Source organism: Labrus mixtus, chromosome 4 (genome assembly GCF_963584025.1).
Source record: "Labrus mixtus chromosome 4, fLabMix1.1, whole genome shotgun sequence".
NCBI classification, from domain to species: Eukaryota; Metazoa; Chordata; class Actinopteri; order Labriformes; family Labridae; genus Labrus; species Labrus mixtus.
Genome location: NC_083615.1, coordinates 31,635,465 through 31,651,078, shown reverse-complemented (window position 1 = coordinate 31,651,078; position 15,614 = coordinate 31,635,465). Strand labels below are relative to the sequence as shown.

Genomic DNA, 15,614 nt, shown 5'->3' with positions numbered 1-15,614 from the left:
CTATAGACTCATACTTTCTTTACAAGAAGTCCCAGGCCTCTCTTCATGACTGAAAGTGAAACTTTCATTGCTAAATCAAAACCAGTCAAAAGGCAACAGAAACTGTCTCATACCATCATGCTAATGCTTCCTGACTTTTATTTCACTGCCTCCGTTTTTTCAACATAATTACTTCATAGCAGGGATAGCTAGGGGTTACATGCCCCACCCTGAATTCTGATGGGCCACCCCAAAATCCTAACCGATGATTGGCTATTTGCTTTAGCAGAGGCGAGACTTAACCGTATGTTATCATCAACTATTAGGGCTTAGTTTTTGGCTGTTAGTAGTTTACTTAGCATTTAGATTAATCTTATTTTGTGAGTACTGTAAATTGAAGACAAAAACTATATGATATATGTTTGTGTGGCACAGAAATGAGTCCATAACACTAACTTGCAAAAACACATGTTTTGTCATCATTTACCAAAATGTTCCCTTTAAATGTATTTTTGCAAGATAGACTGTGTCCTTTAAGAATGAAGTTTAGGGGATTCATATTTTGCCAATCTGTGTTATTTTTTCTACAATTCTACAATTCACTTAGCAGACTCTTTTATCCAAAGCGACGTACATCAGAGAGTAAGAACAACACAATCAAGGATCTAGAAAAAAGGGAACAATGTCAGTAAGAACAAACGATCAGCTTTGAGTCTGATTGGACACACAGGTGCTGACAGGAAGTGACCAGAGGCAAAGCACAACAGTGAGGGCAGTTCTTGAGAGCTCTAATCAGTATAGAAACCATCTTATAAGTCGTCGTTATCAAACAAAAACCATCATCATTACCATCATCATCATCAATAATATGGAGACCATCATCATTAAGTTAGTAGGTGTTCATAAAGAGCTGGGTCTTTAGATTTTTCTTAAAGGTGCAGAGATTTTTTAAAGTTACAATATATATATATACACAGGAGTAAACATGTATCTATCTTTCGTTGATGTTAGTTAGCGTGCTTCTGCTACTTTAAACTACTATTTAAAAGTATTACTACCATAGAATGTTTAACTTCATGTCACTCCTGCATCAGTGCCCCACTTGGGCGACCCAAGCCCCTCATTCATACAACAGTTAAACTCACTAACTGGTATGTCTTCACATACTGCAGGTGCATTGAATGGTAGAGTAAAGCTAGTCCTGTTTAACCTTGTAGTTATGTGATTCACCCCTAAGCCCCCTGACTTGTCCTGTTCATCCTCCAGGCAGGAACCTAACAGGAACCAGGCAGTTCCTGTAAGCACTCACAAAGAAGAAAATAACAGAAGAAAACCTTTTTTCGCTCCCCTCTTGCAAAACTTAAAATCTCCCCATCCACACATGGACAGTCACACACACACAAACGCACACACAGACTCCCTTTCTTTTCTGGTGTCACAGTGTCAGATATTCCAGGTTAGGGAGAACACTGGGGAAATTACACTTCTAGGCCTCTAGCACTGTGTGTCTGCGTGTGTGTGTCCGTGTGTGTGTGTGTGCGAGTCCAGAGAATCTCATGGGGGAACCTGTTACCTTAGGGGAAGTGGACAGACAATGAAGAGAGGGAGGCACTGGTGGGGGGGAGTTGTAGGGAGAGATAGTATGATGGAGTGCAGGAGAGAGCATCAGGGATTAAAGGAGGGGAAGACAGTGGAGCTGAAGCCAACAAGACCAGGCCAGTCGACCAGTCCCATAGCTTCTCATTATGTGCGTGGGGATTTCAAGTCATTGTGTCAAAGATATTCTCTCCTTAGATGTATTAGCAGTTTAACTAGCATGTCGTATAATCAATAAATATGGTATAACGTGGATCTATGTCCCCTTACATGTAGGACAAATCAAGCAAACTATGACCTGTTGAAATGTGCCTGGATCCACATTTCTCTCTGTTAGTGCAGAGAAACTGCCAACAATGCCATCGCTGAAAATCTGGATATCAGAGTGTGTGTGTGTGTGTGTGTACTGTAGGGATATGCGTGGCCAACCCACAAAACAATCAAACATTTCAGCATTGCTAGTTGGCACAAGAATCACTAGTCTGCTAAAATAATATCAACAATATACAGTATCTATATGATGGTCCTCAATGCCGGTCAAATGTTGTGCTCAAACTATAACACAACCAGCACTAACCGGAGCTTAAACTTGCTGTAGCCCTGGTTATCAGGCCTTCTATCCTCAATGTACAGTCTGGATGTAAAAAGCTGAGTGAACCAATAAAATATTGTAACAGTAGCGTGATCTGGCACTATAATTATCCAGAAAATCGCCCAATGTGTAATGTGCAATATGTAAACAGGACCTAATTTAAGATAAAATAACAACGTTTTTCTCCTTTAGCTCTCCTTTTTTTGTTGAAGTTCCATACTATTATGCTAGTGGGAAAGCCTAACTGACTAGCACTTACCCATAAGGCTAGTTAGTTAGCAGTAAGTGTGCAGTATTTTAAACGGTAGCCCTTTGTAGTCACTACTTCAGTAATCCTAGAAATTCACCTGTTATTATTTTTGGTTTGACTGGGATATCTAAGATTACTCCTCAGAAGATTTAACTGTAACTTAAATCAAGGAAAGACGTCCTGGAGATCTTCAAATGGACGTTAAACAAGACACGGAGCACAATGTTCTGACTGTTATTCAAGTAGACCCAAATATAATGAGTCAAAAAAATCTTAAACAAGTGTATTATTTTCATTATAAAGGCATACCACCACATAATTCTGAAGAGCTGTAGAGTATTTTTTTGATCAAGTAAAAAAGGACTGGGTAAAAACTGCTCTAGAAAGACTGCAATCAACAGGCTCAAATGTCAGTGAATAAAAGAAAATCAAAGCTTGTCGCCTGATTGGTCTTTAGCACCCAACTATTTGACTGATGCAGGTGCTTTTATTCAATGCTTCATGTGACACTAAAAGCATGGTCTGAAAATAGAGTGGAAAGGTGCAAAGGTGTTTCCAGACACTTTGTACAAAGCTGAAATGCTTTTGGCTCTGTGGTAAGTCTGACACAAAGTGGTGCTGGGAATCAAACCTCCAGCACCACTCTGAGCTGCCACAGCGGGCACAGAGAGACCATACTCACAAACACACACCCGCACACACTTTCACACTGAATGCCACTCAAACTATAAATACACACACACAATTACAGTACAAACAATTACTGCCAATCACACTGAGGTCATTCAAATTCTCTCTTTCTCTTTCTGTCTCACACACACACACACACACACACACACACACACACACACACACACACACACACACACACACACACACACACACACACACACACACACACACACACACACACACACACACACACACACACACACACACACACACACACACACACACACACACACACACACACACACACACACACACACACACACACACACACACACACACACACACACACACACACACACACACACACACACACACACACACACACACACACACACACACACACACACACACACACACACACACACACACACACACACACACACACACACACACACACTACCCCAGGCAGCAGCACTGTGACCTCGGCCTCTCCTTCACCTGTACAGGCCAGTAATTACATTGTGACACCAGACAGACTAAAACCACCCCTGCAATTACCACTGTAGAGAGAGAGAGAGTGTGGGTGGTGAATTCTTTGATTGTATTTACATTATAATAACTGCAGTCTTTTACCCTTCCACTTATATGGTCCTCATTTCTGGTAGCTCATACTACCGATTATCAGATTATCTTGTAGTGTGAGCGGTACAAAGATCCAATCTTAACGTCCCCGATCTTCCCGGCGATCGTCGGGGATGCCACGATTTATTTCAAACATGTTTGATATTTAGAATTTAAAATCTTTAAGATTACATCATGAAAGGGTCCGGCAGAAGTTGTGTGTGACTACAATATAATCATGAGAGACAAGGGAGGACTGTAGTCATGGCAACCAGCGGCAGGATGCAACCCAGCGTTTTTTTTTTGTTTTTTTTTACTTTTCTGTACAGATCATCAGTGCAGCACTTTTCTGAAACTTGTATCTATATATGTACAATTGTATCAACTTTTCTATATCCTACAACAACTTCCACTTCCTTCTCTTTCACCAACCGTCGTCCTTTGTTTTTTTTTCAAATCAAACTTTATTAACAATTGTCAACGCTCCGTCCCGATTTCACTCGTACAGTGTGAGCTCTCCGGCCGTGTCCAACAATCAGGTCGTACAGTGTGAGCACGTCAATCTCAAGGTCTGGTTGGGCGTCGTAAACAATTCAGTCGTACAGTGTGAGCTGACATGACACCCCACTTTTATACAAACGGGGAAAAATCGCACAGTGTGAACCAGACTTAAATGTGCAAGGCCCAGATTCCATGTTTTCATCTTCATCCGAACAAGATTTAACCCTGACACACACAGTGACACCCTTTGCTGCCTTCTTGCTGTCTCCAGCATGATGGCTAAATCAGACTGGACCTGCCAGTTAAAAGTGGAAAAGGGAATGAAAGAAATTGGAATTGCATGTCACGTGGAGGAGACTCAAACTCCAAACACTGAGCACACAGGAGCAGGGCAGTTGCATCTAGGACACGCCCGACTCCTCAACTATAAAGAAAAAAACATCTGGATAGCATCCAAAAGCACCATGCATCAACACACACACACACACACACACACACTCTCCACACACTCTAATGAAGCCCCGGTAGTGACGGAGAGCAGCAGGGAGCGGCGCGGATCGCCGAAGACAAGTGTGTGTGAGCTTTCGTCACACAGTGTTTCTATGCGTGAGCGTGTGTGTGTGTGTGCGTCTCCGGCGGGATAATTATGGCGCTCCTCAGCAGCTGAGCGTGCCAGATGTACTGGGAGAATGAGAAGGAGGTGGTGGGGGTGGAGGACGAAGAGGAGGAGGAGGAGGCACGGCGCAGAGCAGAGAGGGAGCGCAGCACCAGGAGCGATGCAGAGGGGAGCACACAGAGTGTTATGTGAATACATTAGTGTGAGTGTGTTGTGTGTCTATGCATTGATGTGTGTCCGTGTGTGTGTCTTTACCTGGGAATGTTTCCTGGGTGTGTAAGATAATGTCTCAGTATTTCCAGATGGATGTCCGTGTTATGTACAATTACTGTGTGAGTGTGTGTAGGTGTGTGTGTTGTTGTTGTGCCTATGTGTATATTTGGCATGGCTAGTTTTGTTTCATGCCATCCACCATTAGCAGGTTGGCTCAGTCACAAATGAGCGTCTCTCATCCAGGAGAGGTGGAAGAATGAGGTAGAGCTAGAGAACATGAGATGAAGAGGTGGATGGATGAGTAAGAGGGGAGCAGGTAGAGGTGGAGAGAGTGAAGGATCACAGAAGAAGAAAGAGGAAAAAAGTTTTTTTTTGTTTTTTTTTAAATGACTTGCTCCACCTTAACTAGAGGCACGTTAGATGACAATACAATATTAGCATAATGACTGTAATTATCATTATGTTGGTGTTCAAACCTGCAGTGTACAGCCAGATCACAGCGCCTTTAAAACAGAGCACTGGCATTGTGATGGCGCTCTGCAGGAGACCTGTTTAATGCTGTGCAGGACATTTCTGGGACTGTTGCATACTGGCGATCAAACTATCAATGTTTGGAGGTTAATTATAATATTAATATCTCAGAGGCTGTTTAAATAATAGTTTAAATTAACCTTTTTAGAGTCAGACTCAAAAATAATAATCAAACAGTTCCAGTTCTTTCTACTGCTTTCTACTGGACTTTCTGGTGTTGTGTTAATTGGTGATTTCTTCAAAGAACCAAGTCAAGGTTTATGGATGGAATTCATTCCTGTGTTTCAGGAAACTTAAAGAGACACACAGAAATACGACCAGGAAAAGCAGTGAAAAGAATGAATTTAATGGAGAAGTTAGCTTAATTTGACTTTCAGAAAGAACAACGTAATCAGCACATACTGTAGGTAGGATGTTGTTCAGTCATGTGTGTGTTTCCGGGGCCTATACTGTATGTGTGTGAAGCATGTTTCTGAATAACATTAAGGGATAATTGTAGAATAATAACTTTAAAAAACATCATTGAGTCAACTTAAACTGTTATTGACGAGTAAAGGCTCATCTCTCATTACTGATTGTTTCAGGCAATACAACGTCTCTGCACCAGAAAAGGGTTAACGTGGACACACAATAACAAGAGTATATACAAATAGAATATTTATTTTAACATTACAAGAAACCGCTTATCGTATAATCTTTATTTTAAAGCGCACTCTTGAATGGCTTAATTATGACAGAGATGAAAACACTGCAGTACCTTGGGCAAACCTATCTACAATAACTAACAGTGTAACACACATCTGCAGATGTTATTTTATATTTTATATGATTTCAAAGTCCTGCAAATAGTCAATTGTTTGCATTTAGTTGTATGAAGAAGGTCTGACTGAATGAATGAATTGATGGATCACTTACATGCCCTATGTAATACAATATATGTAGATATATAAGTATAAGCAGAGCAGTGCATATTGTGTAAATGTACATACAGATAGTCTGAAAGCAATAAAGTAAGGCAGGTAAAGAAAGAAAGCACACAAGGGCTAAAAAAAGAAGGGAAGGGAAAGTAAGAGATTCTGTCTACCGTGGCTGGCTTTGTCACCTTGCTCACCCATGGGGGGCAAGACAAAGCACCTTGGGAAATTACTGCAACTAGAATGCATTGATTTGCCCAGGATGATGTGTGCACATGGCAGTGTGTGTGTGTGTGTTTTTGTCAGAGGGCCTTTGTACTGCAATAAAGAGAACAGCCTGGTCGACATCTGTTTAGAGACGAAAGATAAGAGCGACAGTGTATGCCGTTGTTTCAACCTTTTTCTCCTCCTCGTTTTCACTCCTGCTTTCTCCTGTCTGCTGCCGTGTAATTAAGAGCCAAAGGAAACCCTTCACCCTCTCCCAGCGTGGCTTTGCATCCCACTTCATGCTGTGTTGTTGCCAGTCTCTAAAACCTCTCTCTCCTGTAACGGTCATCTTCAGTCCAGTGCTGAATCAACAGCTAGTGCTGAATTCTACTGTCACTCAAATCATGATTTCTTATTCTGGACTTACAAAGACTGCTAAAACAAAACACACACATGGGCTTTTTCAATGTTTTTTTTGCCCCCAAACATTTTTTTTGCTTATATTTTAAGTCCTGCCTTCTATCCCCCTCTCACCCCAGCTGCTCTATTAATTAACTCACATTTGTAAAACCTCCTCTGACAAAAATCACTTGATCAGTAATGAACCGCCACTGGCAACAGGCCCAAATATACAGCATGTATGCCAAGTACATGATATGTGTACACCAAGCCAGATGACAGTGGAATAGAATCCAGGAATACAAAATCACTTTCTTGTTCATGTACAAAATTCTTTCAGTATGTAGGGCGGTGATCTTTTAGAGGTTCAGACACCTGAACTTAAAATGTACTTCGTTTACTTTTATTTTTAAACAATGAAACCTCCAAGCCATCGCTAGCAAGCACCATAAAAACTTGTTGGTTAAAAATATTATTTATACCCTAAAGCCAGGAGCTGTACAACAAAACGCTTTGGAAATTTATGTTGGTGTTTCGGTTACATGAGTGACCGTGTTAACTGGCAACATTTAACTTTATGGGTCTGTGGTTGCTGTAGGCTGAGTCACTTTTCATTATAATGTCAAAATGTACTAATCATTTTGAACAAAGAGGCAATCACAAGGACTACATTTAAAAAAAAAAAAATGTTGTAACTATGGTGACTACACACACATTGGCTCAGAGTCACCAGTTAACTGGGGTCACACATTACACCAAAACACCGGCTTGCAAGCATCTTTTTGCCTGAAACATCTTTACAACAACATACAGCCTTTGTTACGTTTAATATTAGCATTAACAGGATGAGCTTGCTGCGATATGTCTGTCTATAAGTGTCATATGGTGATCAAGTTGGTGTAATGAAAAAGTTGCAACATTATATTTCCTACATTTTTCAATCCCCCTTGATGCTGCTTTTATCCCGTTTACTTTAACGGGAGAATAATGTAGAAACTATACAAGATGTTGGAGAGATAAATGAAGATAGTTGTCTAACATCTAATCTGACTTCCTATAGCAACAAGTAGAGAAAAACCCCTGCTGGCAATTAGAAAGAAAGCAGGTGTAAGCCTTGTCCCCATTGGCTTCACTTTGTGTCACTTACATATTGCCAGTTCAAGGTGGGACATTTACGCCCCTGTTACACCCCCATGCAAAGTGTAATGAACAAAGGATGATGAGACAAAGATGTTCTGCAAGTGATATGCCATCAAAGGTATTAAGAGAGGCGGAACAGGATGTAGACAATGTATAAAGTCAGAGCCTGCAGGGCAGAGCGGCACTGTGTGTGTGTGTGTGTGTGTGTGTGTGTGTGTGTGTGTGTGTGTGTGTGTGTGTGTGTTTAGGAAGCTCCCGCTGTTTAAACATTGTGCCCCTCATGCTTTCGCTATAACGCAATGTGAATTCACACACTGAGACACCAATATCACGCCCCTGCAGATGCAATGTTTAAGTACAAAGGTGTACTGACAGCCGAACTTTGTTACTGCGCTGTTGTGAAATCCCAATCTGTAATTTCTTACATGCAGTCTACTGTCTCATTGTGATGGTATATGTGGAAATTGAACATCTTTATTGGCACCAGAAGATGTCAAAGGAAACCCACCTCAGACTGTATCATCTGTATCTTCTTCTTATAATCATATTTAGAATTATCTCCAAACATCTGGACCTGTAACTTTTATTAAACATGTGCGATGCACTCTTCTGATAGTGTGGAGTCAACCACAGTATCACTTGTTTATCTAGCAGCTGCTCTCTATGCAGCTGCTCAAAATATCATTTATAACACAGAAAACTCCCACAGTGGACTGACACATGTGTGTGTGTGAGTGAGTTTGAGTTTTTCTGTCTGTCTGGCACCATCTCCCCCTATCTCTCTGCTGGTTCAAACAAGGCTAGCAAGGTGACCCTGAATCACAGGCTGTGTGAGCGTGCATGTATCTTTATGTGTATTCATGTGCTTGTGTGTGGGCACTTATCAGCGTGTGTGTGTGTGTGTGTGTGTGTGTGTGTGTGTGTGTGTGTGTGTGTGTGTGTGTGTGTGTGTGTGTGTGCGTGTGTGCGTGTATGTGTGTGTGTGTGTGAACAGTTCCAGTAATTAACACCAGCCACTAATGAAGTCCAGCTGCTCAGCAAGAGGACTGAGTGTGAGCCAAAATGTGGTAGAAATCACTCCCATCCTCTCTGTGTCTCTCGCCCCTGACACACACTCCTTCCGTTTCTCGCTTTTTCATCTTTATCCACCCATCCCCATCCGCGCTCTCTCTTTTTGTCAACCTATTGATCTGCATTCAGTTGTCTCCCTCGCCTCCATGTCCTCTGCAGATTCTATCTCTCTGCATCAGCCTGTGTCCTCTCCTGCCGTTTGCCATCAGTAGAAATCTACTCAATTGATGCGTAATCACCACCACTTCTGTCAACATCTTGTTTTCTTGATGTCTCACTTACCATCTTATCATTCTGGTGATGTGTATCACTTCTTCACTTCCCTTGTACCTATTATCTGCTGCTCTTTAGTTTCCCTCTTCAACAAACAAAAAAATCTGATATACCGTAAAACTTCAAATAAAAGCCCAGTCTCTTTTACTAGCCTGGTGTTGATGATGATGTTTTGACAAATCAAGGTACGTCTCAATTAGAGGGCCCTATGTATTGAGTAATGATTAGTTAGAGGATTAAATATATAAATATACAAAGAAACAATTACATATCTGCTTAAGAAAAACATAATGATGATTGTATGTATACCAGCCATCCAGCAGGTTGGCATATTGTCTTAAAAAGCAAGATCAAATTACTTATTTTTTTTACTTAATTTGTTCATCGGTTTCCTGACTTTGTATACATAACAGGTCAATACCCTACTGGTGTAAATTTACATTTTTATAGTCTTTCCCTTCCTTGATGTACACAGGTGATTTCATTTAATGTTATTGAAGTTATGATTAATAATGACCCAGGTTGAACATATCCACTTATGTCCAAGCTGTCTTGCCTTTGTCTGGATCCCACTCTCTCTTTTGAAAATACCCTTTCTCTTTCCAGCATGATGCTTTAAAAGCTTACGCTGCTGCCTCCCCCTCCCACACAAATACAAAGATCATAAAGTATCTAACATGTGACTGTAGGACACATTCAGAAACCAAACAAACTAAATATGCAGAGTGCAATGCAATGAAAGTGCAACACCTGAACAATTTTTTCACCAGTTTGCAGAATTTTGGAAGATAAAATAACATCATAGAGGAAATGAATGAATAGATGTCATATTTTTACGAAGAAACTAAACATATGCTCAATGATGGCTTTGGTCGTATACCCTGAAATGCTGACTCTTCTTGTTTGTTCACACACACGCGCGCACGCACGCACGCACGCACGCACGCACGCACGCACGCACGCACGCACGCACGCACGCACGCACGCACGCACGCACGCACGCACGCACGCACGCACGCACGCACGCACGCACGCACGCACGCACGCACGCACGCACGCACGCACGCACGCACGCACGCACGCACGCACGCACGCACGCACACACACACACACACACACACACACACACACACACACACACACACACACACACACACACACACACACACACACACACACACACACACACACACACACACACACACACACACACACACACACACACACACACACACACACACACACACACACACACACACACACACACACACACACACACGGCATCAAGGCATTTCCCGTCATTCAAAAATACAGTAGAAATCAGCTGTATGCATCGCGCTCAGAGCCATATGATAATTGCATTACTGTACAGGCCCAAACTCTGTTTCCCCACACACAAACACACGCTCTCTCACTCGCTACCAGCTGTGACAGATGTGCCTGTCACTGGAGAAAATGAATTCAGAATAGTTAGTGAATTAAGCAGGGAGTTAATTGTTGCTTGGCCCCTGTTTATGAAGCGCATAAAGGCAAAGCGCCTTGTTTGTCTTGTGACAATTAGCCAGCAGAGATAGAGAGGGGAGCCTGTGTGTATGTCACTGTGTGTGTATGCGCAAGTGTGTGTGTAATTGTCCTGTTGTCTTTAGCAGCTGGTGCAGCCACACCTGGACGGGTTGAGAAAGAGAGGAGGAAGAGAGAGAGCGAGAGAGAGAGGGGGACGCAAAGGGGGGGCTGAAGGTAGAGTTATGGTATGTACCGCTCTATCTATGGGCATTCCTCTCAAACACACTCACATCCCACACACACACTAATGTACACAGGGAGAGCTAACAAAGACATCACTTCAGACAATGCAGACACCTTCTATACATGAGTTAAGACAGCTGATGGTGCATTTACAAATATTCTCACAGGCAAACAAGAAACCTGACACACAAGTACTCTCTCTCTCTCTCTCTCTGTCACTCACACACACACACATACACGCACACACACAATTATTTTGTTTTCTGAGGCCTATCCTGGTTGGATGTCTCCCAGTCTATTTGTCAGTGTGTCCTATTAGGTTTCCAAACAGCTTGTAATGACTGGTAATAAACAGCAGAAGAAGAAGAAGGTAAATCAAGCGAGAAGACGACAAAATGAGCTCTCCAGGGGACCAGTTCGCTCCTAGCCTCCAAAACACAAACACAAACACACACACCAACATGCACACAAAAAACCCCAGAATGAAACTGACAGTTCTGTATATGTATCCATTCACAGTCAATAAAGCAGACGACGGCAGGTGATGGGGACTAAACAAACAGAAAACATTTTCTTTTAACAGTTCAAGAGCAGGTTAGAGGAATACTCGAAACAGGATGTCACAGTGGTTTAAAGAAATACTATGCAATGAGTTGAAAAAGAGTTGTTTTATCAATATTTTTTTTTCCAGGAATTACTGGCAAGATATTTCCAGCGCGTCCAGATCAGAAAATCAGAGATGCAGTAGAAAATGTTTGTACTGGACAGGTTCCCGTTGTAATTATGTAAATAAGAAACAGAGTAGAGCTAAAACAAAGGAACACTATTTAAATAGTCCTGGATAGTTCATGCTTAAATACAACAAGAAAAAGTGTCTTTCTTTAGTAAATCTCTGCACATGGAAGAGTCTCCCATGTTCCTATGGACTGTGTTGTATTTGTCTATTTACAGTATTTAATAAAAAAAAGAAATGATGCAAATGATGTAAGCAGAGATGTTTTTGCAAACAAGCAAGGCATTAAGCTAATAAGTCACTTTTCTATTAGCGATATGAGTTTAATACTTCATTATACAAAGATTGCTCTATGCACCTTTTTTTACTTCTCTTAATCCCTTTATTACTTTGACATCACAAAAATAAATCTATTCTTAAAAAAAACTTTCTGAATTCTATCTTCCTCTATTAATATATTCCTACATATGCCCCATCTTTCATTCTCACATCCTCCCCTTTCTTCTTCTCTCCTTCATCTAGCCCTCTGTAGTCCTCTCTCTCCTCCTCCTCATCCCAGTCCCTCGTCCCTTCATCATCGCTCCCTCCCTCCCTCTGGTGTCACGGCTCGCTGGCTCCAGGTGGCGAGGGAGGGAGGGAGGAAGGGATGTAGGGAAGGATGGATAGAGGGAGGGATGGGAGGCAGGAAGGCGGGGGGGGGGGGTTGTGTGTTGTCATCTGTTCCTACGTTCATACCATCACAGTGCAGACCAACATCCAGCTCAGACTGATCATGAGTGTGCAGTGAGACCATGTGTTTGGTACTGATTGTGTTTGCTGGATGTCTCTGTCTTAGCATTAAATAAAAACATGCACCATGTTAACCTTAGAATATGTCATACAATATTGACTTTTGACTAGATATGCATGTTTAAATAACATTTAAATGTATGTAGTCTAACTAGTAGTAGTGTAACTCTACAAAGTTAAAACTTCTTCCACAGGATGATCAAACTGAAAGATTGGTTCTTAAATATACATGCTGGCCATGTATAATGTGGATACCTCTTTTTCTCGTAACACCACCTAAACTGGTAGTTTGTTTGTTTTTTGAAGTGGGGATGGTTGAGGTACTTGTCAACCTGAAGGGTTTTAGCTGCAGGAGCTCGTCTCCGCCCCTTTAGTGAGAAACTGTCCAGTAGTAAAACTGAGCTGGAATAACAAACTTTACAGACAATCCTGTGTTTTGTCAGCTGGGTTATCTTGATAAATCTGTTACTTTAAATAATCTCAAACATGTCAAAGTTCACAATATAACTATCAGTCTACAAGGCAGAATTCTAGAGACACGTACTCTGCAGGGCCAGTGCGCTGCAGGCATAAGAACACGTATTTGGTGCATTAATAAGAAGTGCTGAAATAAATTGGATTGCAGATGGCAAAGTAATAAGCAGAACATTTTCTAAATATAGCACACACTCACATCGTCCTTGATATCAATGTTGGTTTTCCTAGAATTAGCTAAATTATTATTATTATTGAACATTTGGCTCCAAGTGTATAGCCTAGCTTCCATGCCAGTTTACTGCAGCCTTTTCTCAATAAAGGGGCTGAGCTAACCGACATCTCCTGTGGGTAACACGCTTACTATAGACAAGCATGTCATACAACCCCACCTCAAAACACACATTTCTTAACATGGCTTTTTAACTACACACCAAATCTCACATTTCAGACGATAAGTAGTAAACGTTGCAGGAGCAGTTATGACAGAATCAATGTCATTAAGACACCTGTAGTGACACAATGAGTGCAGTTTAAAAAGTGACAGTATGAGCTGAGGTCTCTGAGGGGAGGTGCCACTGGATGAAGGGTGTGAAAACAGCTTTACGTTTGATTCTTCTGAAGAAATCCCTGTTTATCAAAGAGAGGACTCTTGAATAAGCTGTAGTACTTCATAACAGTGTTTGTCACACAGTTTCACAAACTGTCCACTTATTTTCACATTGCTTTGGTTCAAGGGGATGTTGACATCTTCCTGTTCATGCATCTGTGAAATGCTGCATTTTGCAGTACTCTTTTGGTATTAGTAGAAACAGAGGGGGAAAGGAAAACACTATGAATGAATGTGACTCAATGAATAAATGTTCTTCATACAGGGCTTTTGAAGGGAACCCATGCAAACATTACAAGACAGAAGGCAGAGTGGATTGCAGCTTATTAGTGCAGGTGCATCAGGGCAAAAGAGAGCTGCATGTAGCCAGCCAGTGGCAAAGACTGCCCTCCACCCCACACACACACACACACACACACACACACACACACACACACACACACACACACACACACACACACACACACACACACACACACACACACACACACACACACACACACACACACACACACACACACACACACACACACACACACACACACACACACACACACACACACACACACACACACACACACACACACACGAACTCTCAACCACATTATCCACCTCCATTGACTCTAAAAGCTTCTTTATCGCCTCATTAAGTCTTCAGTGACACAAAGTTACCACACCAGACCCTGGATGCTGCCACATACACATACAGAGAGGTGTGAAAAAGGAGGGAGTGTGTCAGAAAAGGAGAGAGGGGGGGCACTTGGAAGCACGGAAAGATGTGTGCACACATCACATACCAGCTCAGCCACAGCCCCTGGGACGGCTGCTTAGACAGCAGCCCGACATTACTAGTCAAGCGCATCACAGATTTGACTGCAGGCTAACAGACAGGCTGACTGCAGGTTGACTCCTCTGAACCGTCAGATAAGAGCAACCTCAAGAAACCAAAAAAGCGAGCTGTGTTTATGTGATGCATCACTCCACACGGCCAGGTTCATAAGTTAGTTTTGGTATTCAAAGTGACATTAACATTTAAAAGTGAAAAGTAACTGACTTCATTCAGGGACCTTTAAGAAAAAAAAAACGGTTTCTGTTACAGGTTTTTAGAATGAAATATTTAGAGTGAACTGATGCCGACCCTGGCCAGTTGAAATGTGTCAGAAGACAGTTTCAAAGTATGTCTCCTGCTACTAATTATCAGATAAGCTGAGAATGTGAATGGGGAAGGCTACCTAACTCTATTAGAGTGCATTGATGTAAATAAGTAAGTAAAGCTCATGCTGAGGACACATCATTAGCCACCACACTCCACAGGGAGCACTTAGATCCAGGTGAGTGGCCACTCAATACCTCGAAGGCATCTGTGTGTGTGTGTGTGTGTGTGTGTGTGTGTGTGTGTGTGTGTGGGGTGTATGAGGTGGAGGGGACGATGAAGCATGCAGCTCGAGCAAGAAATAGGGTGAATGAGGAGTTTAGGTGAGGGGCAGTAGTGCAAAGATTTGGTTTAAAAGTGTCCCATTTAATATCATCCCTTCATATTTTTATGGAAACAGTTTGTACTGCTCTTAGGTCTGTGCCGATTCTTCACAATTTGTAGCCTAATTTAAGCTACATTTCTGACTCCAAATCTTCTTCCACATCATGCAATGTGGCTTTTTTTTTAAAAACATCTTGTGTTAAATCATAG

At 41.8% G+C, this 15,614-nt stretch overlaps 1 protein-coding gene across 6 annotated transcripts in view; it reads right to left on the bottom strand.

Annotated features, from left to right (window-relative positions):
- znf423 (zinc finger protein 423) overlaps positions 1–15,614 on the bottom strand; it is a 155,814-nt gene that overhangs the window by 51,762 nt on the left and 88,438 nt on the right. The gene's annotated exons all lie outside the window — the stretch shown is intronic.